Source organism: Phoca vitulina, unplaced genomic scaffold (genome assembly GCF_004348235.1).
Source record: "Phoca vitulina isolate PV1807 unplaced genomic scaffold, GSC_HSeal_1.0 scaffold3, whole genome shotgun sequence".
Lineage (NCBI taxonomy): Eukaryota > Metazoa > Chordata > Mammalia > Carnivora > Phocidae > Phoca > Phoca vitulina.
In genome coordinates, this window is record NW_022589706.1 from 22,387,403 (window position 1) to 22,409,702 (window position 22,300).

General features: G+C 36.1%; 1 pseudogene; it reads left to right on the forward strand.

The window, feature by feature from the left end:
* The window catches only part of LOC116628851, a 30,407-nt pseudogene extending 9,865 nt beyond the window's left edge, over positions 1–20,542 (forward strand).
* Positions 20,543–22,300: the final 1,758 nt, after the last annotated feature.

The window sequence follows — 22,300 nt, forward strand, 5'->3', positions numbered from 1 at the left end:
ATGAAATTATATTCTAAACTTATTCGGAGTTTTGATCATGGAAATCTTCAAAAACCAGGGAGAGGAAACAATTTCAATCTTATTCTGTAGGAAATGTTAAGTTACTAGTGGATTAATCTGGCTGCAGTCTGTCAAATGGACTATAAATGTTGGAGATTGGATGGGAGAAAAGAACTTAAAGACTCTTGGCATGTTAAAGATCAGTGGGGTATCTTGTTAAAATTCATATTCTGATGCAGTGAATCTAGGGTCCTAGAATCTCCATTTGTACCAAGCATCTAGCTGATCCATTTGCTAATGGTTCATAACAGTGGTTCTCAACCTAGGATATTTTGCCCTTCAAGGGACATTTGGCAATATTTGGAAACCTTTCTTCATTGTCACAAACTTGGCAGGTGGGAGGAGGGGAGAAAGGGAAGTGTAGTTGCTACTGGCAACCTGTGAATGGAAGCCAAGGATGCTGCTGGAAGCCCAAAATGGCACCAAATTTGTTAAATGCACAGGACAGTCCCTACAACAAATTATCCAACTGAAAGATCAGTATTGCGAAGGTTGAAAAACCTTGCCCTAGAATCATAACATTTGCAGAAAATCAATAGCATATCCTCTTCAAGGAAATTTTGCAAATCTTTGTAGAATTAAGAAATCCTATGTTTTTTCACATGGGTGGAGAGGGTGGTGTAGAGCTGGAAGAGAGGCAAAAATTTGTCAGCTCTTACGTATGTGCAATTACTGAAGAAAGTTCAATGCCTCTAACTAAATGATCACAAGCTATCATTAAGAATTAAGTTGCATACACTTCTCCTAAACAAAATGCATTCCCCTTTTCTTCTGATTGCTCTTTTTCATATTTTTCAAATCACTTCCATTCCCTTATTGTTTTTTTAATTGAAGATAAGAAGACATGAATTATCTCAAGATCTATCTTTTTACCAATAAATAGATCAAAACATTTGCATCTACCATTTCTGCTTACTTCTAATCTCAGTGGAAAACATTCCCACTAGTTACTAAGGTCTACCATTTCCACAATTACTCCAACTTATTCCATCTAATTAGAGATTCAGTTATTTTTCTACCCGAATTCTTTTCTTCTTTCTTGCTAACATAACCTTGATTTTGTGTCAAGGACAGGACAACGATCATGCTTGTTCAAAACCGATCTCTACAATGCCATTTCCCACTTCTTTTGCCCTCATAAATTGTGTCCATATATGACCAGTTCTGATTGATATGATTTTGGCTGGAGAAGGCTCTGGGAAGTTATTTCGATCCCTGAATAAGAAAGCAGGGGTTCAGATGTGGCTATAACCTTGTTCCTGTTCAATGTCAACAGGATGGCTAGGGATCCAGCAGCCATCTTCCCATCCTATGGGAAAAACTTTGGTCTTTCCACCACTAAGCCACTAAATAATGACTGTAACTCCTACTTCTGGAAAATAAACCCCTATTTGTTTAACCCACAGTAGGCATGTTTTCTATTTTGGGGGGTAGCCCAAAACAGTTCTGATGGGTGTGCCTATCCTCTCCACATCCTCAGAGGACATGGATCACCAGTTTTCACTGAATGTGAAACAGTTTTCAGCCATTCTCTTTCTAGTTTTATCTTCTCAAACCTGCAAACACACTTCACTTTCTTTTACCCCCAAAAAACAACATATAACAAACCAAAACTTATTTGTGAATAGATATAAAATATATACTTCCTTTTTTTATTCTCAGTATTACTTAAAGTTTAGTTAGTATTTTGCATTTGCTGCAGTTTGACAATGAATAGAAAGATAAATGCTTAACTGCCTCTTTATGTTTCTTCTTTTTTCTTTTGAACTGAATATAGACTTATCCAAATTTCTATGCCTGTAACCTGCAGTTTAAAACTCTGCAGAGTAACAGACTAATCATTTTATGAGAAAAGAAGAGAACAAAAAATATATTTCTTCCTTTCTTTATTATTAAAAAGTTTTTAATAAAAATAAGATACCTATTTAAATAAAAATACCTGTAACCTCCTGTATATTTTCAAATGCCATATATGGAGTTAACTATGCCTCTCCCTTTAAGAACATTTATAAAAATTGTGGTACAGTGAAAAAAAAAAAGAAGGTGGTTTGAATTCCTCTAATTTGAATTCCATTGTCAAATCTACTTTTCAAAAATCTGTCTTGTCGACATTCTTTCAGCACATTTCAGAATTATACAACAATGCTTAGGTGATTGGTAAGGCATTTTCAGAATGCCACTGGTAAATTTGAAACATTTTCTCAGATCCAAAATAGAATAACAAGCTTAGCTCCCCTCTGTTGAGAAGCTTACTAATTCAAGAATTGTGCAAATTCACACAGATGCTGATGCTCCCACAGGGAACTGAGCTAGTGCTGCTACCTTTTTACTTGTGGCACATCACATAATTAAGAAAATTACAGTTATGCTCCTTTCTCCAAGACAGGGAACAAAAACTATCCTTGGACTCTTTCCAAAGGTAAGTGGGCAATAAATCTCTCTTAGCTTTTTATCCTAGTTAAGAAGAATATGCCAAAGGCGGGGGGTAGGGGTGGAGAAAGAAAACAACAACAACAATAAAACCAAGCATTATATTTTTCAGTACTGGTAAACACACTAGTGAGATAAATTTAATTTAATTTATGCCTGGTGCCCCTTATGCTCTCTCATTTAGAAAGATGTGATAATGATTATATTAACATATTCTGTCTAAAAGTGAACTTTAAGATATATATTGATGCACTCAATGAAGGTAGGAGGTTGGAATAAAGGTGAAGAATTCCTAGAAGATGTAATGAATTATGTCTATTCATAGTATCTTTCATCTCTAAAAATGGGGAAAACTGGAGTTCGGGTACTAAGGCTATTGATCCACCTCAGTACAGCCCAGACATAACATGCCACCTCCATTTATTCTCTGTTTGGTTCACTGATTTCTTCAGTTTCTTGTGCTACTTTCATTCCATGTTGATGTGTTCTATCAGAGAAATTACTTTAATTGCACAGTATTCTTAGTATCTATGGCTGCAATTACTCAGTGCTCTTATTTTAAATGCTCAATTTTATTCCATTATCTTGCCATGATATAGTTATTTATGCCCTTAAATTCACACAACTTAAAAAAATATCATTTTGCTTCTGACACCTTAAGCAGAACATATGGTACATGTTCACTTCTAACGGCATTCCTCTGTCTGTGTTTTTCTGTTCTTTATTCACCTGAGAACTCTGAGTTGTGTAATAAGGGCAATGTACAGAACTGATGAGTATTCCACTTCCTATCATTTAGAGAAAGAGGAGAGTTTCCATGTTGAAAAGATACAAATTCCATGAAACTCCTTGTTCATTACAATTACAAACCTCAACCTCCATCATTTTGACTGAATGAATCACATCTTTCTTTATTTCACCATGTAAATCTTGCCATGCATTTGACTATTAATACACATGGGCAGCGTCTTTACTCAACTTTGTATTTAAATTCTCATTCAGAAATGGAAGAATATTTTTCTTTACGAGTATTAGTGTTACTTGTAAAGAATTTTCTTTACAAGTTTGTTCCATTAAATAACAAATCATGTAAAGCCATATAAGGGGACAGTCCAGGATGGCAGCATAGTAAGGTCCTGAACTCACCTCCTCCCATTGAAACACCAAATCTACATACGGAACAATTTCCTCTAGAAAAGATCTGAAGGAACCTTCTTACACTGTTGGTGGGAGTGCAAGCTGGTAGAGCCACACTGGAAAACAGTATGGAGGTTCCTCAAGAAGTTAAAAATAGAGCTACCTTACAACCCATAATGGCACTACTAGGTATTTACCCAAAGGATACAAAAGTGATCCAAAGGGGCGCCGGCTCCTCAATGTTTATAGCAGCAATGTCCACAATAGCCATACTATGGAAAGAGCCCAGATGTCCATCAACAGATGAATGTATAAAGAAGATGTGGTAATATATACAATGGAATATTACTCAACCATGAAAAGGATGAAATCTTACCATTTACAACAACATGGATGAAACTGGAGGTTATTATGCTGAGCGAAACAATTCAGTCAGAGAAAGACAATATCATATGGCTTCACACATATGTGGAATTTAAGAAACAAAATAGAGGATCATAGGGGAAGGGAGGGAAAAATAAAATGAAATGAAGTTAGAGAGTGAGACAAACCATAAGAGACCCTTAACTATAGGAAACAAACTGAAGGTTGCTGGAGGGGAGATGGGTGGGGGGATGAGGTAACTAGTTGATGGGCATTAAGGAGGGCACATAATGTAATGAGCACTGGGGGTTATATGCAATAGATGAATAACTGAACTCTACATCTGAAACTAATGATACATGATATGTTAATTAATTGAATTTAAATAAAATAAGTTTAAAAAAAAAAGACCTGAAAACTAGCTGAACAGATTCTTCACAATAAATAGTAAAAGGATCACCTCAAGATGGTTAGGAGAGGCAGAGGTGCAATTCTGCCAAAAACCCCACGCTTGGCACTGTGACCTACAATTGGGAAGGATCTTAGAGCTCACGAATTGAGAGCTTCTCCCTGAGGATCAAAGATTCATGTTCCACATCAGGAATCCCTGAGAGCTACTGTAGAGAGACAAGTCTCCCAAACGTCTGGCTTTGAAAACCAACAGGCTCAGATCCAGGAGACTCAAAGGGCTGTAAGGAACTGAGATACTTCTCTTAAAGGGCTTGCTTGTAGATTCACTCACACTGGGGACTAGTGCAAAAGCAGCAGTTTAAAGAGTGCCTAGCCTATATGTGAAGATTTATTTGCTAATCTTAAAGCATCTACTGGAGGGACAGGGACCTTTTGGGACTCTGCTGGGGACAGAAGTGCTGGCAGGCACCATTTTTGTGCTCTCCATCTATCTTGATAGTGCTGGAAGATATGCCCCAGCCCTGAGCCCTCTTCCAAATCAGAGAAAGTGAGTGGATGTGCCCTGGCCCTGAACTCTCTAGCTGCCTTGCCAAAGCCAGAGTACATGCATAGTCCACACAGGGGGTGTTCATTGATTCCCCAGCTCTGGTAGCCAGAGGGCTTGTGTTTCTGCATCCCACAGAACCGTAAAAATTGGAGAGACAGTTCTTGTCAGGCTGCCAACTCTAGGTGGTAACATCAGCTAACATCATACTGAAAGCTTTTCCTCTACAATCAGGAATAAGATGAGGATGCCCACTCTTATCACTTTTATTCAACATATATTGGGAAGTCCTAGTTAGAGTAACTAGATAAGAAGAAGAAATAAAACTCACTATTTGCAGATGATATGATACCATATATAGAAAACCTTAAAGTACTCCACAAAAAAACTCTTAAAACTAATAAATGTGGTAAAGTCACAGGGTACAAAAAACAACATGAAAAATCTGTTTTAATCTATACACTAACAACAAACTATCAGAAAGAGAAATTAAGAAAACAATTCCATTTACAATTGCCTCAAACATAATAATATACCTAAAAATAAATTTAATCAAGAAGGTGAAAGACCTTTGCATTGAAAACTATAAGACAGTGATGAAAGAAATTGAAGAAGACACACATAAATGGAAAGATATCCCATGCTCATGGCTTGGAAGAATGTCCTTATCCAGATAACAATGACATTCTTCACAGAAACAGAACATACCATCCTAACATTTGTATGGAACAATAAAAGACCCTAAATAGCCAAAGCAATCCTGAGAAACAAGAAGAAAGCTGGAGGCATCACATTGCCTGATTTCAAACTATATTACTGAACTATAATAATAAAAATAATATAGTTTGACATAAAAATGGGCATATACAATAGAACAGAACAGAATGCTCAGAAGCAAACCCACACATTTATGGTGAATTAATTTATAACAAAACAGGTAAGAATATAAAATGGAGAAAGGATAGTCTTTTTAATAACTGATGTTGGGAAAATTGGACAACCACAGGCAAAAGAATGGTACTTGTCTACTATCTTATATTATATACAAATATGAACTCAAAATGGATTAAAGACTTGAGCTTAAGACCTGAAACCCTAAAAATCCTACAAGAAAATACCAACAGTAATTTCCCTGACATCAATTTTGGTGATTTTTTTCTTTTTTTTTTGGATCTGACTCCAAAAACAAAGGCAACAAAAGTAAAAATAAACAAGTAGGACCGCATCAAATTAAGAAAAAACTTCTGCACAGCAAAGGATACCATCAACAAAATGAAAAGGCAACCTACTGAATGGAAAAAAAAATATTTGCAAATCATATATTCAATAAGTGGTTAATATCCAAAATATATAAAGAACTCATACAACTCAGCAAAAAAAAAAAAAAAAAAAAAAGAGAGAGAGAGAGCTACCATACGATCCAGCAATTGCACTACTGGGTATTTACCCCAAAGATACAAATGCAGGGATCCAAAGGGGTACATGCACCCCGATGTTTATAGCAGCAATGTCCACAATAGCCAAAATGTGGAAAGAGCCAAGATGTCCATCGACAGATGAATGGATAAAGAAGAAGTGGTATATATATACAATGGAATATTATGTAGCCATCAAAAGGAATGAGATCTTGCCATTTGCAATGACATGGATGGAACTGGAGGGTATTATGCTGAGCGAAATAAGTCAAACAGATAAAGACATGTATCATATGACTTCACTGATATCAGGAATTCTTAATCTCAGGAAACAAACTGAGGGTTGCTGGAGTGGGGGGTGGGTGGGAGGGATGGGGTGACTGGGTGATAGACACTGGGGAGGGTATGTGCTCTGGTAAGTGCTGTGAATTGTGCAAGACTATTGAATCTCAGATCTGTACCTCTGAAACAAATAATGCAATATATGTTCAGAAGAAAAAAAAAAAAAGAAGAAGATAGCAGGAGGGGAAGAATGAAGGGGGGGAAATCAGAGGGGGAGACGAACCATGAGAGATGATGGACTCTGAAAAACAAACTGAGCGTTCTAGAGGGGAGGGGGGTGGGAGGATGGGTTAGCCTGGTGATGGGTATTAAAGAGGGCACATTCTGCATGGAGCACTGGGTGTTATGCACAAACAATGAATCATGGAACACTACATCTAAAACTAATGATGTAACGTATGGTGATTAACATAACAATAAAAGATTTTTTTAAAAATCCAATTAAAAAATGAGCAGAGGGCCTCAATTTTTCCAAAGAAGACATACAGATGACCAACAGGTACATGAAAAGATGCTCAACATCACAAATTATCAGAGAAATGAAAATCAAAACTACAGTGAAATATTACCTTACACCAGTCAGAATGGCTGGTATAAAAAATACAAAAAATAACAAGTGTTGCCAAGAATGTGGAGGAAAGGGAACACTGTGCACTGTTAATAGGAATGCAAACTGGTGCAGCCACTATGGAAAACAATATGGAGGTTCCTCAAAAAATTAAAAAATAGAATTATCATATGATCCAGTAATTTTACTTCTGGGCACTCACTTTTCCAAAGAAAATGAAAACGCAGATTTGAAAAGATATACGAACCCTTATGTTCATTGCAGCCATATTTTCAATAGCCAAAATATGGAAACAACCTAAGTGTCCATCAATGGATGAATGGATAAAGAAAATGTGGTATAGGGGCGCCTGGGTGGCTCAGTTGGTTAAGCGTTTGCCTTCGGCTCAGGTCATGATCCCGGGGTCCTGGGATCAAGCCCCACATCGGGCTCCTTGCTCTGCGGGAAGCCTGCTTCTCCTTTTCCCTCTCCCTCTGCTGCTCCCCCTGCTTGTGTTCCCTCTCTCTCTCTGTCAAATAAATAAATAAAATATTTAAAAAAAAAAAAAAAAAGAAAGAAAATGTGGTATATATATTTATATAAAATGCAATATTGCCACAAAAAATAAGGAAATCTTGACATTTGCAACAATATGGGTGGACCTTGAGAGCATTATGTTAAATAAAATAAGTCAGAGAAAGATAAATACCATATAATCTCACTTATACATGAAATCTAAAAATACCCCCCCAAAAAACCCAAACCCAACAAACAAACAAAACAAAAGTCATGAATAGAGAGAACACAGTGGTGGTTGCCAGGGGAGAGAAGGTTTGGCAGGGGGTGAAATGAGTTAAAGAGGTCAGGAAGTACAGACCTCCAGTTGTGAAATGAATAGGTCAAGGGGATATATAGTGTTGCATGATGACTACAGTCCATTTACATAAACTACAATATCATTTATAGTAGTACATATTTGAAGGTTGCCAGGAGAGTGGATCTTGAAAGTTTTCATCAAATAAAATTTTTTTAAATGTAACTTTTTAAAAGATTTATTAATTTATTTGAGAGAGAGAGAGCACGCATGTGGGAGGGAGGGGCAGAGGGAGAGAGAAAGAGAGAATCTCAAGCAGATTCCAAGCTGAGTGTGGAGCCTGATGTGGGGCTCAATCCCAGGACCTTGAGATCACGACCTAAGCTGAAACCAAGAGTCACCCAGATACCCCTAAAAATGTAACTTTTTATGGTGAAAGGTAATGACTAAACTTATGATCATTTCACAGTGTATACACAGTGTATATACATATACACCTGAAACTAACATATTGTATGTCTATTATACCTTAACTTAAAAAATACAAAATGCCAAACACAAATGAAATACTCAGAATCAATTAAAAAGTAAAATCTATAAGTAAATATAGTTCTACTTCAATTACATGTTAACATGGAAATAAAAACTGTTGGGACTGTGAATAGCTCATGAAGAATTATGTGATGCTTATCTAAGCCATTTCCGTTTGGACAAGAACTAACTTTATAGAAAGTTATACTTATTGCTAGCCAGATTGAATCTGCTACAGTAAATACTAAAATTACTGCCCAGGGGAGTAGAGACAAAATTAGAGCTATTTATTCACTAATAAGTGAAAATATAGAAAAAGAACTCAAACATAACAATGACAAATGAAAGATGATTAATGTAATGGGACATATACAATAAGCATTCAAAATCATGTTTAAAGTGGGATGGGGTATTTGAATTAATAACAGTAGACATTTGAATTAATAATTGTAATGGAAAAGTGGGAGCTTCTTCCAATAGTGTCGTCTTCTTTTTGTGAAGTGGGAAAAGGCACATTTACGTTGGGGAGATGTAAATTTATGTTAGAAAATGATCTTACATGAAACTGACAACACTGTCATGTAGAAAAGGGTTTTAGCAAATGGGTCCTCACATTTCATTAAAGTAACATCACTTGTTGTCTTTCACATAATGGAACTGAGTAGATGATATAAAACCTGTATTATATTTCTCATGCTCATGGGGCTACCGTCACTCTTCTAGTATCAGCACCAGAGTTTTTGCCTTATCAGGGCTTCAATGAAAAAAGCTATCTTGTTTGTAAAGTCATTGAAATTCTTGGACTTTCAGTTTCCATTTTGCATAATGACTTGATTTCAATTTGTATCACTGTAGTTGCTCTGTTCATTTTGCCACCCTACATGCTTTTATAGGAAAATATTCAATAAATTGTGTGCTGTTTTATGCCTTAGCTTCTTAGTTGTAGGAATATATAAATAATGCAATAAATGTGATATTTTTGTTTTCATAAAAATAGCAAATAAAATTCCATTAAAGAATTCCACTTACTAAGATTGGCAAGTTCATTTGAGTTATTGCTCATTTCTGTTGTACCACAATCTTGGGCCTAACACGGTGAAGAACACTGAGAAAGGGCCCAGGGTTTTAGCCATAAGTAAGAAAGTCAATGTTTCATTCCATCTGGCCCTTTCAAATTTGGGGGCCAAACTCAGTAATAGAGACTTTAAATATTTTTCTAGAGTCAAAGGTTTTATAAGAGATAATCACATAAGAGATTTTTGTATCTCTTGAATATTATTTTCAAGCATAGTTCATGTTTCTACCCCTCAAGTGATCCTACTGTCTTCTTTTCCAACCTCTATCCTCCAGTCTTCAGCTAATCTCCCATATTTCTTCTACTTTTGTCTTATCACTCTAAGCACCCGAAAAAAAACTTTTAAATAAAAAGCCTAGATAGAGTTTTTTTCAGAGTAGGCCTATTCCACGCTGTTAGATTAACCTAACGTCTGTTCTTTTAACTCTGGAATTAAGGAGAGCCCATATCTTAAAAATTTACAATGGCAGTGAGAAAGGACAAGAAACTTTTTTCATCCATTTGCAATTGATGAATGTACTTACGTGAAGAGAAAAGAAAAAAAACAACAACAAATCAGATCAAAGCACACACTAATTCTCTACAATAAAATGTTAATAAAGCACGTTGTTACATATAAAGAAGTATATATGTTGGCGCACATAGCCTACTCACCTAATTTCTTACATACGCCCTGAATTTATACAACTGAACAAGTTTTTGTTTTTCACATCCTTTGTTATTTTGTTCTATTTTATAGATTTGTTTTTTCTTAACAAAGATAATTGATTAAATAATCTGATAAATATGAATTAAAATACTGGCTGTCTCAAAAGGAAAGTGCTTTTAGTGATTTATTTCTTTGAGCTTTTGTTTTTGAACCCACAAAATGTAGATGATAACATGCAGTTCCAAAGATCATTGTGGAAATTTTTGAATGGGTATAAACCTTGACTGTTGGAAATAACTCAAGATCGTCACCACTCTCCTCAACCCCAGCAACGAACATGGTATATTAATTTCATCCCTACTTTTGTCTTTATATGTGTATATTTTTAAAAATTATTCATATAGTTGTCTCAATTTTTCCTTCAGATTTCAGATCTAGGTAAAGTTTTAAGTATTTGGGAGAAACAAAATGAGACCTGATAAAACGAAGAAAAAGTAAAAAATGATGACTCTTTATCTGCCTTCAGGAAATATTCAAAACTAGTTTCTAGCAACAATAGTAATTGGAGAGGTAGTTAGAACAAAAATTAAGAGTAAGGTACAGTAATTGATTAAGGAAATAATGTTAATTCTACCTAGAATACTGACAAGATAATTGAGTAATTCAAATCAATATGATGGCAATGGTGGACTGCTATCCAAACTTTCTTGATCATTTTACTGTCAATAATAATTGTATGAAGCAAGGTTATGTGCCAAAATATTCTTTCAAAATAAATGAAGATAATGGGAGAAAATGGATAATTAAGATGTCCCAAAATGATAGGAAAGATCATATCTGTGACACAATTAAAAACGAAAGAAGAATTTACATTATTTAGAATTCTTTTTAGGTTAAAACAATCTAATCAAAGACTTCATTTTTGGTAATGATGTTAAAAAAATGAAATGATGTTTTTATCCATTCTTTTAAAAATCTCTTGTGTAGTCAATGACCATCTTCCAACCTGAAGCAGGATTAAAATTTTAATTTACAGAACATAATTTATTGGAAAGCTTGTTTGGGTTTAAGTGCAGTCTTTGCTTACCAAGATTGATTGTTCTCTAAGTAAGTGTAAGAGTACCACAATAATAAGAATGTATTAATGTCACTGAATTGTATACTTAAAAACAGCTAAAATGGTAACTTCTATGTTATGTATTATTTTTCACAATGAAAAAATCAAAAGATTGGAAACCTTTTATTGACAGAGCAGGATATTTTTTGAACACTTAAAAAAATAATGATTAACTCTTTTTGAAAAGGAAATTATTCCTTAATTATGAGTCCTCTTTTTTATTCCTTTCTTATTGACAACTTTTTCTTGTATTTTCCCATGTTCTTTTAAAATGTGGAAAACTGTAATTGACACAATACCAGAAAACAATGGGAGAAAAATATAGCCTTTGAAATACAGAATACAACTGTCATAAGCAAACCTCAATTTAAAAACAAACTTTATATAATATAATTCAGAAAATAAAAGGAGAGGAAATACTTTGTAACTCTTTTCATGAGGCTGGCATTATTTTGATACCAAACCTGGGGGTGGAGGGGTGTGAAGTACAAAAAAAAAAAAAAAAAAGTATAGACCAATATCTCTCATGAACCTACATGTAAAACTCCTCCAAAATATTAGCAAATAGAATCTAGCAATGTATAAGAATAATGATACAAGACCAAGGGGGATTTATTTCAAATATACAAAACTGGTTCAATATTCAAAGATCAATCAGGGTAACCTATCACATCAACAAGCTAAAAAAGCAAAACCATAAGATCATAATAATTGATGCAGAAAAGGTGTTTCACGTAAAATCTCATCAAACTAGGAATAGAGGACAATGTCCTAAACTCAATAAAGAACCACCTACACAAAACATATACTGAACATAACATTTAATGATCAAAGACTGATTACGTTTATTATAAGGCTAGTAACATAGAAAATATATCTATCATATTTGACAGAGTACAGGAAGTTGTAGATTCTGCAATAGGAAGAAAAATAAAAACTAAACAGACTGAAAAGGCAGAAACAAAACTGTCCCTATTTTGCAGATGGCATGATTCTCTACATGGAAAACCCCTAAAAAAATCTATAAATAAAACAAAATTCCTATGACTAATAAGTAAGTTCAGCAATGTTTCAAGGTACAAGATCAAAACACACAATTGGATCACTCATATGTTGCTAGCAGGAACATAAGATGGTACAACCACTCTGAACATATTTGGCAATTTCTTATAGGACTAAATATGCAACAACCATACTGCCCATCAGTGGCACTCTTGAGACTTTATCTTAAAGAAATAAAAATTTATACCTGCACAAAAACCTGTACATAAATATTCATAACACCTATATCCTTTTAGAAATAACCAAAAGACTGCAAGCAGCCCAGATATACTTTAACTGAAATGGAAAATCTGTGGTACTTCCATTATATACTATTAGTCAACAGCATAAAGGAGAATATTACTGATACCCCAAACAACTTGAATAAATCTCCAGGGGATTATGCTAAGTGAAAAACAAAGCCAATCTCAGAGGGCTATATATACTATAATTCCATTTATATCATATTCTTAAAATAAGAAAATTGGAGAAATGGAGAACAGATTAGTGATTGCCTGGGGTAAGGAAGAGAAAAGGAGAGAGAGAAGTAGGACTATAAATGGGCAACACAAAAGATCTCTGTGATGATGGGAATGTTTTCCACCTTGAATGCCTCAATGCCAATGTCAATATCTTGGGGCTTTTGTTGCTGTTTTTGTTAAGGTTTTTTATTTATTTCTTTGACAGGGAGAGTGAGAGAGCACAAGCAGGGGGAGCAGCAGAGGGAGAGGGAGAAGCAGGCTTCCCACTGAGCAGGGAGCCCAGTGCAGGACTCAATCCCAGGACCCTGAGCTCATGACCTGAGCTGAAGGCATATGCTTAACTGACTGAGCCACCCAGGTGCCCCAATATCTTGGTTTTGATATTGCACCATAGTTCTGCAAAACGTTACCATTAGGATAACTATGTGGTACATGGGATCTTTCTGTATTATTTCTTAAAATGCATATGAATCTATATGTCAAAATTAAAAGTTTAATTAAAAAGTAATATAAAATTTGTTCCTAGGTCTCTAATTTAAAAACATAATAATATTTTAAGCCAAGTAAAACAAAATTTAATTAGCTTAGACCCAAGTAACCAGTACTTTCTCTCCTTTTCTTAACCTGGAACAAACAATATATCATAAGAATTTTGTTTATATTAGATAATTAAATAAAAATAAGTAATTTATACTACTAAAACTGAATTATACATAAAACTAGGTTATAGTAATTTCTAACCTTTTAATATATACCAAATAAAAATGTCTATATAGTCTTACCAAATATCTACATAGTTTTACCAAGAGTTGTATGCAAACTGTTAAAAACAGTATTAGGCATAATAGCCAAAATGAAAATAATCTAAACCAGCCCTGCAAGAAATAGTAATGGGAACCCTTTGAGCAGAAAGAGAGACCAAAAGTAACAAAGACCAGAAAGGAACAGAGACAATCTACAGGAAGAGCAACTTTACAGGTAATACAATGGCACTAAATTCATATCTTTGAATAATTACTCTGAATGTAAATGGACTAAATGATTCAATCAAAAGACATAGGGTATCAGACCCATCAATATGCTGCTTACAAGAGACTCATATTAGACCCAAAGTTACCTCCAGATTGAAAGTGAGGGGGTGGAAAATCATTTATCATGCTAATGGACATCAAAAGAAAGCTGGAATAGCCATCCTTATTTCAGACAAACTAGATTTTAAACTCAAGACTGTAATAATAGGTGAAAAAGTACACTATAACATAATAAAGGGGTCTATCCAATAAGAAGATCAAACAATTGTAAATATTTATGCCCCTAACTTGGGAGCAGCCAAATATATAAATCAATTAATAACAAACTTAAAGAAACTCATTGATAATGATACAATAATAGTAGAGGACTTTAACTCCCCACTCACAGCAATGGACAGATCATCTAAGCAGAAGATCAACAAGGAAACAAAGGCTTTGAATGACACATTGGACCAAATGGACTTAACAGATATATTCAGAGCATTTCATCTTAAAGAAGCGAATACATATTCATTTTGAGTGCACATAGAACATTCTCCAAAATAGATCACATACTGGGTCACAATTCAAGACTCAACTGGTACAAAATGATTGAGATTATGCCATGCATATTTTCAGACTACAATGCTATTAAACTTGAAGTTAACCACAAGAAAAAAATTTGGAAGGACCACAAATACATGGAGGTTAAAGAACATCCTACTAAAGAAAGAATGGGTCAACCAGGAAATTAAAGAAGAATTTAAAAAAATACATGGAAGCAAATGAAAATGAAAACACACCTGTTCAAAATCTTTGGGATGCAGCAAAGGCAGTCCTAAGAAGGAAGTACATAGTAATACAGGCCTTCTTCAAGAAGCAAAAAAGTCTCAAATACAAAACCTAACCTTATACCTAAAGGACCTGGAAAAAGAACAGCAAATAAAGTCTAAATCTAACAGGAAAGAGAAATAATAAAGATTAGGGCAGAAATCAATGATAATCAAATAAAAATAAAAATAAAACAGTGGAACAGATCAATGAAACTAGGAGCTGGTTCTTTGAAAGAATTAGAAAGATTAATAAATCCCTACCCAGACTTATCAAAAATAAAAAAGAAAGGACCCAAATAAATAAAATCATAAATGAAAGAGGAGAGATCACAACCAACACCAAAGAAATACAAACAATTATAAGAGAATATTATAACCAATTATATACCAAAAAATTAGGCAATCTGGAAGAAATGAATAAATTCCTAGAAGCATATAAACTACTAAAATTGAAATAGGAAGAAATAGAAAACCTAAACAAACCCATAGCCACCAAAGAAATTGAAAGTGTAATAAAAAAATCTCCCAAAAAATAAAAGTTCAAGGCTGGCTGGCTTCCCAGGGGATTTCTACCAAACATTTAAAGAAGAATTAATACCTATTCTTCTGAAACTTTTCCAAAAAATAGAAATGGAAGGAAAACTTCCAAACTTATTCTATAAGGCCAGTATTACCTTGATCCCCAAATTGGACAAAGACCCCACTAAAAAGGAGAATTACAGACCAATATCCCTGATGAACATAGATGCAAAAATTCTCCACAAGATACTAGCTAATAAGATCCAACATTACATTAAAAGGATTATTCACCAAGACCAAGTGGGATTTACTCCTGGGCTGCAAGGGTGGTTCAACCTCTACAAATCAATCAATGTGATACACCACATTAATAAAAGAAAGGATAAGAACCATATGATCAGGGTACCAGGGTGGCTCGCCAGTTAAGTGTCTGCCTTTGGCTCAAGTCATGATCCAGGGTCCTGAGATTAAGCCCAGTGTTGGGCTCCCTGCTCACCTCCCTCTACTTCTACCCCCCCCACACACTCATGCTCTCTCTTTCTCTTTCTCTCTCTCAAATAAATAAATAAAATCTTTTAAAAAAAGAACCATATGATCCTCTCAATAGATGCAGAAAAAGCATTTGACAAAATACAGCATCCTTTCTTGATAAAAACCCTCCACCATGTAGGGATAGGAACATATCTCAACATCATAAAGGCCACATACAAAAGACCCACAGCTAATATCATCCCCAATGGGGAAAAACTGAGAGCTTTTCCCCTAAGGTCAGGAACATGACAGGGATGTCTACTCTCACCATTGTTGTTCAACATAGTACTGGAAGTTGGGCACCTGGGTGGCTCAGTTGGTTAAGCGACTGCCTTCGGCTCAGGTCATGATCCTGGAGTCCCAGGATCGAGTCCCACATCGGGCTCCCTGCTCAGCAGGGGGTCTGCTTCTCCCTCTGCCCTCTTCCCTCTCGTGCTCTCTGTCTCTCATTCTCTCTCTCTCAAATAAATAAATAAATAAAATCTTTAAAAAATAATAATAATAATAAAAAAAAACATAGTACTGGAAGTCCTAGCTTTAGCAATCAGACAACAAAAAGAAATAAAATGCATCTGAATTGGCAAAGAAGTTAAACTTTCACTCTTCACAGACAACATGATACTCTGTAGAAAACCTGAACAACTCTACCAAAAAACTGCTAGAACTGATATAGGAATTCAGCAAAGTCGCCAGATATAAAATCAATGCACAGAAGTCTGTTCCATTTTTATACACTAACAATGAAGCAGCAGAAAGAGAAATCAAAGAAATCAATCCTGTTTACAATTGCAACAAAAACCATAAGATATGTAGGAATAGACCTAACTAAAGAGGTAAAAGATCTGTACTCTGAAAACTATAGAACACTTATGAAAGAAATTGAGGAAGACACAAAGAAATGGAAAAACGTTCCATGCTCATTGGAAGAACAAATAATGTTAAAATGTCTATGCTACCTAAAGCAATCTACACATTCAATGCAATCCCTATCAAAATACCACCAGCATTTTTCACAGATCTACAATTTGTATGGAACCAGAAAAGACCACGAATAGCCAAAATAATGTTGAAAAAGAAAACCAAAGCTGTAGGCATCACAATTCCAGACTTCAAGCAGTATTACAAATCTGTAATCATCAAGACAGTATGGTACTGGCACAAAAACAGACACATAGATTAACAGAACAGAAAAGAGAACCCAGAAATGGACCTTCATCTCTATGGTCAATGAATCTTCGACAAAGCAGGAAAGAATATTCAATGGAAAAAAGACAGTCTCTTCAGTAAATGGTGCTGGGAAAATTGGACAGCCACATGCAGAAGAATGAAACTGGATCACCTTCTTACACCATACATAAAAATAAACTTAAACTGGATAAAGATCTAAAAGTGAGACAGGAATCCATCAAAATCTTAGAGGAGAAAACAGACAGCAACCTCTTTGATCTCGGCCTCAGCAAATTCTTCCTAGACATGACTCCAGAGGCAAGGCAAAGAAAAGAAAAACTGAACTATTGGGACTTAATCAGGATAAAAAGCTTTTGCACAGCAAAGGGAACAATCAACGAGACTAAAAGAAAACCTTTGGAATAGGAGAAGAAATTTGCAAATGACATATCAGATAAAGGGCTAGTATCCAAAATCTGTAAAGAACTGATCAAACTCAATACCCAAAATACAAAACAAAACAAAACAAAACAAAAAACAGTCAAGAAATGGGCAGAAGACATGAACAGACATTTCTCCAAAGAAGACATACAAATAGCTAACAGACACATGAAAAAATGCTCAACATCACTCAGGGACATAGAAATTGAAATCACAATGAGATACTACCTCATACCTGTCAGCATGGCTAAAATTAACAACTCAGGAAATGACAGATGTTGGCGGGGATGTGGAGAAAGGGGAACCCTCTTGCACTGTTGGTGGCAATGCAAGCTGGTGCAACCACTCTGGAGAACAGTATGGAGGTTACTCAAAAAGTTAAAAATAGAACTACCCTATGACCCAGCAATTGCACTACTAGGTATTTATCCAAAGGATACAAACATAGTGATTCAAAGGGACACATCCACCCCAATGTTCATAGCAGCAATGTCCATAATAACCAAAATATGGAAAGAGCCCAGAAGTCCATCAACAGATGAATGGATAAAGAAGATGCTGTATATATATTTACAATGGAATATTACTAAAAAAAAAAAAAAATGAAATCTTGCCATTTGCAATGATGTGGATGGAACTAGAATGTATTATGCTAAGTGAGACAAAACAGAGAAACACTAATACCATACGATTTCACTCACATGGAATTCAAGAAACAAAACAGATGAACACAGGGGAAGGGAAGAAAAAATAAAATAGGACAAAAACAGAGAGGGAGACGAACCATGACAGACTCTTAACTATAGAGAACAAACTGAGGGTTGCTACAAGGGAGGTTGGGGGGGGTAGGGATGGAGTAATTAGGTGATAGGTATTAAGGAGGGCACTTGATGTAATGAGCCCTGGGGGTTATATGCAACCGATGGATACCTAAACTCTACCCTGAAATTAATAATACATTATATGTTAATTATCTTGAATATAAATTTAAAAAAAAATGAAAATAATCTAAATGTTCATAGTAGTAGAACAAGTAAATTGTAGTATATTCGAATTATGGAGAACTACACAGCAATGAGAATGAACTGCTCTATGCAATAGCATAGATTAATTTCACAAACATACTATTGAACTGATGAAGACAGTTATAGAAGGATGCATATGGTATGATTCCACTTATATAAAGTAGGAAGAGGAGAAAGCTGTCTAAGCTCTTAGAGATATGGACAGTGTCTGTCTAGGGAGGAGCAGGGTCTAGGAGCAGGGTGAGGAGACCTTATGGAGAGTGGCAATGTTCTACTACTTGACCTGGATGATAGTTACTTGCATATATTCACATTGTGAAAATTTATTCAAAGGTACACATTTGTTTATGCATGTTATAGGACAACAATGAAATGTACTTCAATTTTTTTTTTCCAAACTCTGATCTATAGTTAGTATGTATGCAGCTCAAATTCTTTCAGTCTCTCTACAAATTTTTATACATGAAAAAATAAATGGACTGATAGTGGTAGAATGGCAAAAATCCAAATCATTGAAGACAATAACCACAATAATAATAAATTAGCTTTCAGGAAAATACAAAACAAGAATTAAAACAAAATATTTGATTCAATTAAAGAAAAAATTTTAATGTCTCACTTAATAAAATCTAATTACAGTGCAGATCTATCCATTTTTTATTCACTGAAGACACCAAGCTAAGCATGTGTACCTAAACAGCACTTCATTATCTTATATTCCTGCCTTTAAACTTTCCATTAGGGTATTGTTTTGCTCTTTTCCCCTTTTCTTATGAAAAATAAAAACAGTGATATCAAGTTGTACTCTTTTTTTCTTTTTTTTTTTTTTTTTTAAGATTCTGAAAACCCTGTCACCTGCTTTTTTTCTGGAGAAGGATAAAGGGAGGAGAGAAAATATTCACTTGAATTTGAGGGGCAGCTTAATGGGAAGCAACAGTAGCAACAATTTTAGGCCTCAAAGGCTCCTCTCTGATCACAAGGGAATGCTGAAACTTCCTTGTTTGAAGATTGAAGAGTTTAATTTAGAGGGAAGCGACTCAAGTTCCAGGCCCACAACACCTGCTCTGGACGAGTGACGGTGGCCGATTATGCCAACTGGGATCCAGCGGTCATGAGGTCTGGACAGGTCAAGAAAGCCGTCGCCAATGCTGTGCAGCAGAAAGTAAAATCTCTTTGTGGCTTGGAAGCCTCCCAGGTTCCTGCAGAGGAAGCTCTTTCTGGGGTTGGTGAGCCCTGTGACATCACTGACAGCCTTGATGAGATGGATGCCCAGGAGGACAGCATCCGTGAGAGAACCGCCTCCTGAACAAAGAAAAGCAAGAGGCACAAAGACCTGGACGGGGCTGGAGGAGAAGAGTATCCCATGGATATTTGGCTATTGCTGGCCTCCCATATCCATCCTGAGGACACTGGATTTTTCCCTGATTTGTAAGAAGGCCTGAACTGTTACTTGCACTGCTGCCTTTTGGACTATGTTGTACCGAACCACTACACTCTGGATGCCTCTCTGCCTTTGCACCTGTTACCAGAGTCAGTGGAGAAGCTGTGCTGTCTGTGTGATCTGATCTCTATACCTTATGTGTGAGCCCTTTGCTACTCCAATCTCCAAGAATCCAGCCATTCCAGAATTCCAAGTGCTTACTTTTCTGGTGCAGAAAGATTGTTGGGAACAGACAGGAACCAATGTGGAAATTCAACTTTGAGTTCAAAAAACAGTCCCCTAGATTAAAGAGCAACTGTATGAGAGGGTTGCAGCCTCCCATTCAGTACGAATATGTTCGTACCAACCCAGACCAGGACTGCTGCCTACTGCAGGTCACCACCCTCAATTTCATCTTTATTCCAATTGTCATGGGAATGATATTTACCCTGTTTACTATCAATGTGAGCACGGATATGCGGCATCATTGTGTGAAACTGGAGTTCCAAGATTCTCCTGTCCATGGTGGTCGGAAACTGCACAGTGAACAGGGTCCGCAAGCCATCCTGGACCCAGTGCACAGCGTTGAACTCTTTGACTGGTGGCATCCTCAGTATCTGTTCTCCCTGAGAGCATAGTTACTGCTTCCTGTCCCTGAAGGCAGCCCTGAGCTAGGCCAGTCCATTAGTAATCAGATTCCAGTTTGGAAGGGGTGTCTGGATTGTATATCTGGTTAGTAATGCATATGCTTTTCTGGTTCCCGGGGTTCCTGTTAGGGGAAGGAGAAAGACTGAATCAAGAGGAAAAACAACTATGATTTATAAACATATTTTAATGTAAAAATTTGCATTTGAAAGGAGAAATCTGGCCCTATTTTCTGTGTTCAACCCATTTGGTGCTATTGAGTTTGCTGTTCTTTATTCTTTCATCCTATCAAGTTGTACTCTTAACTAAATTTGATCTTGTGAAGCAATCCACACCTATTGTTTCATCTGTAGATGGAATGGGTTTAGCCTAAATTCTTTATCCAGGTCGCAGGCAAAGATTTCAGGTAATATTTGCCTCAGGACACGTTCCCTGTGGTGATTGTAATTGGAGAGTGCAGCTGTGGACTCTAAGGCAGTCCTTTTCGCTGTAATCCTTTCCACATGGTATTCACACAAAACTTCTTTAGTTTTCAGAGGCGGCAAGTCTTTGCCCAAACTAGTGCAGTTTGTGGTTCTCTCTTCAGGTTCACTTCATCCTTGCTGTCTTTGATCAAAAAACCTCCTGCTTTCAAAATGCCTTAGGCAAGGTGGGTCTGACAGCCACTGTTGTTTTCCTAGCACCTCTCAACTCTTCTCCTTCTTTTGAAGCTATAACTCATTGTGCCCAGGAAGTACAGGATTTGTGTCTGCCCTCTCTCTTTGGCCCTCTCCTATTTGACCTAGCCACACAGCTGGTGGGATGTCACATTTGGCATCCTGAAGAGTGTTAGTATTATTTCAAGCCATTTTCATCCTTCAGAGGCAGGACTGGCTTATCAAGTGAGATGCATTGGGATATGCTATGGGAACAGAGTACTAGGGAAGGAAGAGACTATCTGATGCCACTTTATTCATTGTGCGGTAGGTATTTTGGAAAATATAACTGCTACTGTAAAAGAGTAGGAAAGAAACCTAGGAAAGAAACCAACTCAGTTTGGTTCAACCAACTATGAACTCAGTCAATCCTTATCTCCAATGTGTGTGGCACAATAAACTCAGAAGTGGCCTAAAGACAGAGAACAAGTAGGCCACTCACACTTAACCTAGCACAGCAGAAGAGAATTCTCTTCTGGCCTCTTGGCTACAGCCAGATCTATATGTGACAAAACTGGTTCCAAGGAGAATATTGTATTTAACATGTATTGAGTGCTCACAATGCACACGGCACTGTTTCTAACACTTCATCTGTACTGTCTTATTTAATCCTGTGATAAATCTGTGTATTATAAAATTTTAATATGCCCATTCTGGAGATCTGAAAACTGAGGCTAAGATAAGTTTAGTCACAGGCCCCAAAACACACAACATGCAACTTTTGGAACTGAGATTCCCGTGCTGGCAGGGCTTACTCTAGAGTCTGAGTACTTGGGCTAGAGTTGCCTCTAGGTGATGAAGACAAAATGAAATATATCAGTTCTTTGACTCCAGTGCTTCTGAAATGGGGATGCGAAAATCCTAATGAAATGGTAGGAAAAATCTCCCTCTCTGTATTAGTTTCCAAAGGCTGTCGTAACAAAGCACCCCAAACTAGGTGAGGTTCAATAACTTGCCCAATATTGCAGCATTCGTGTGTGTAGCCAGGATCAAAACCTAGGTAGTCTGATGCCAAATCCTTGTGTATTAGTTTCCTGTGATTGCTGTAACAACCTG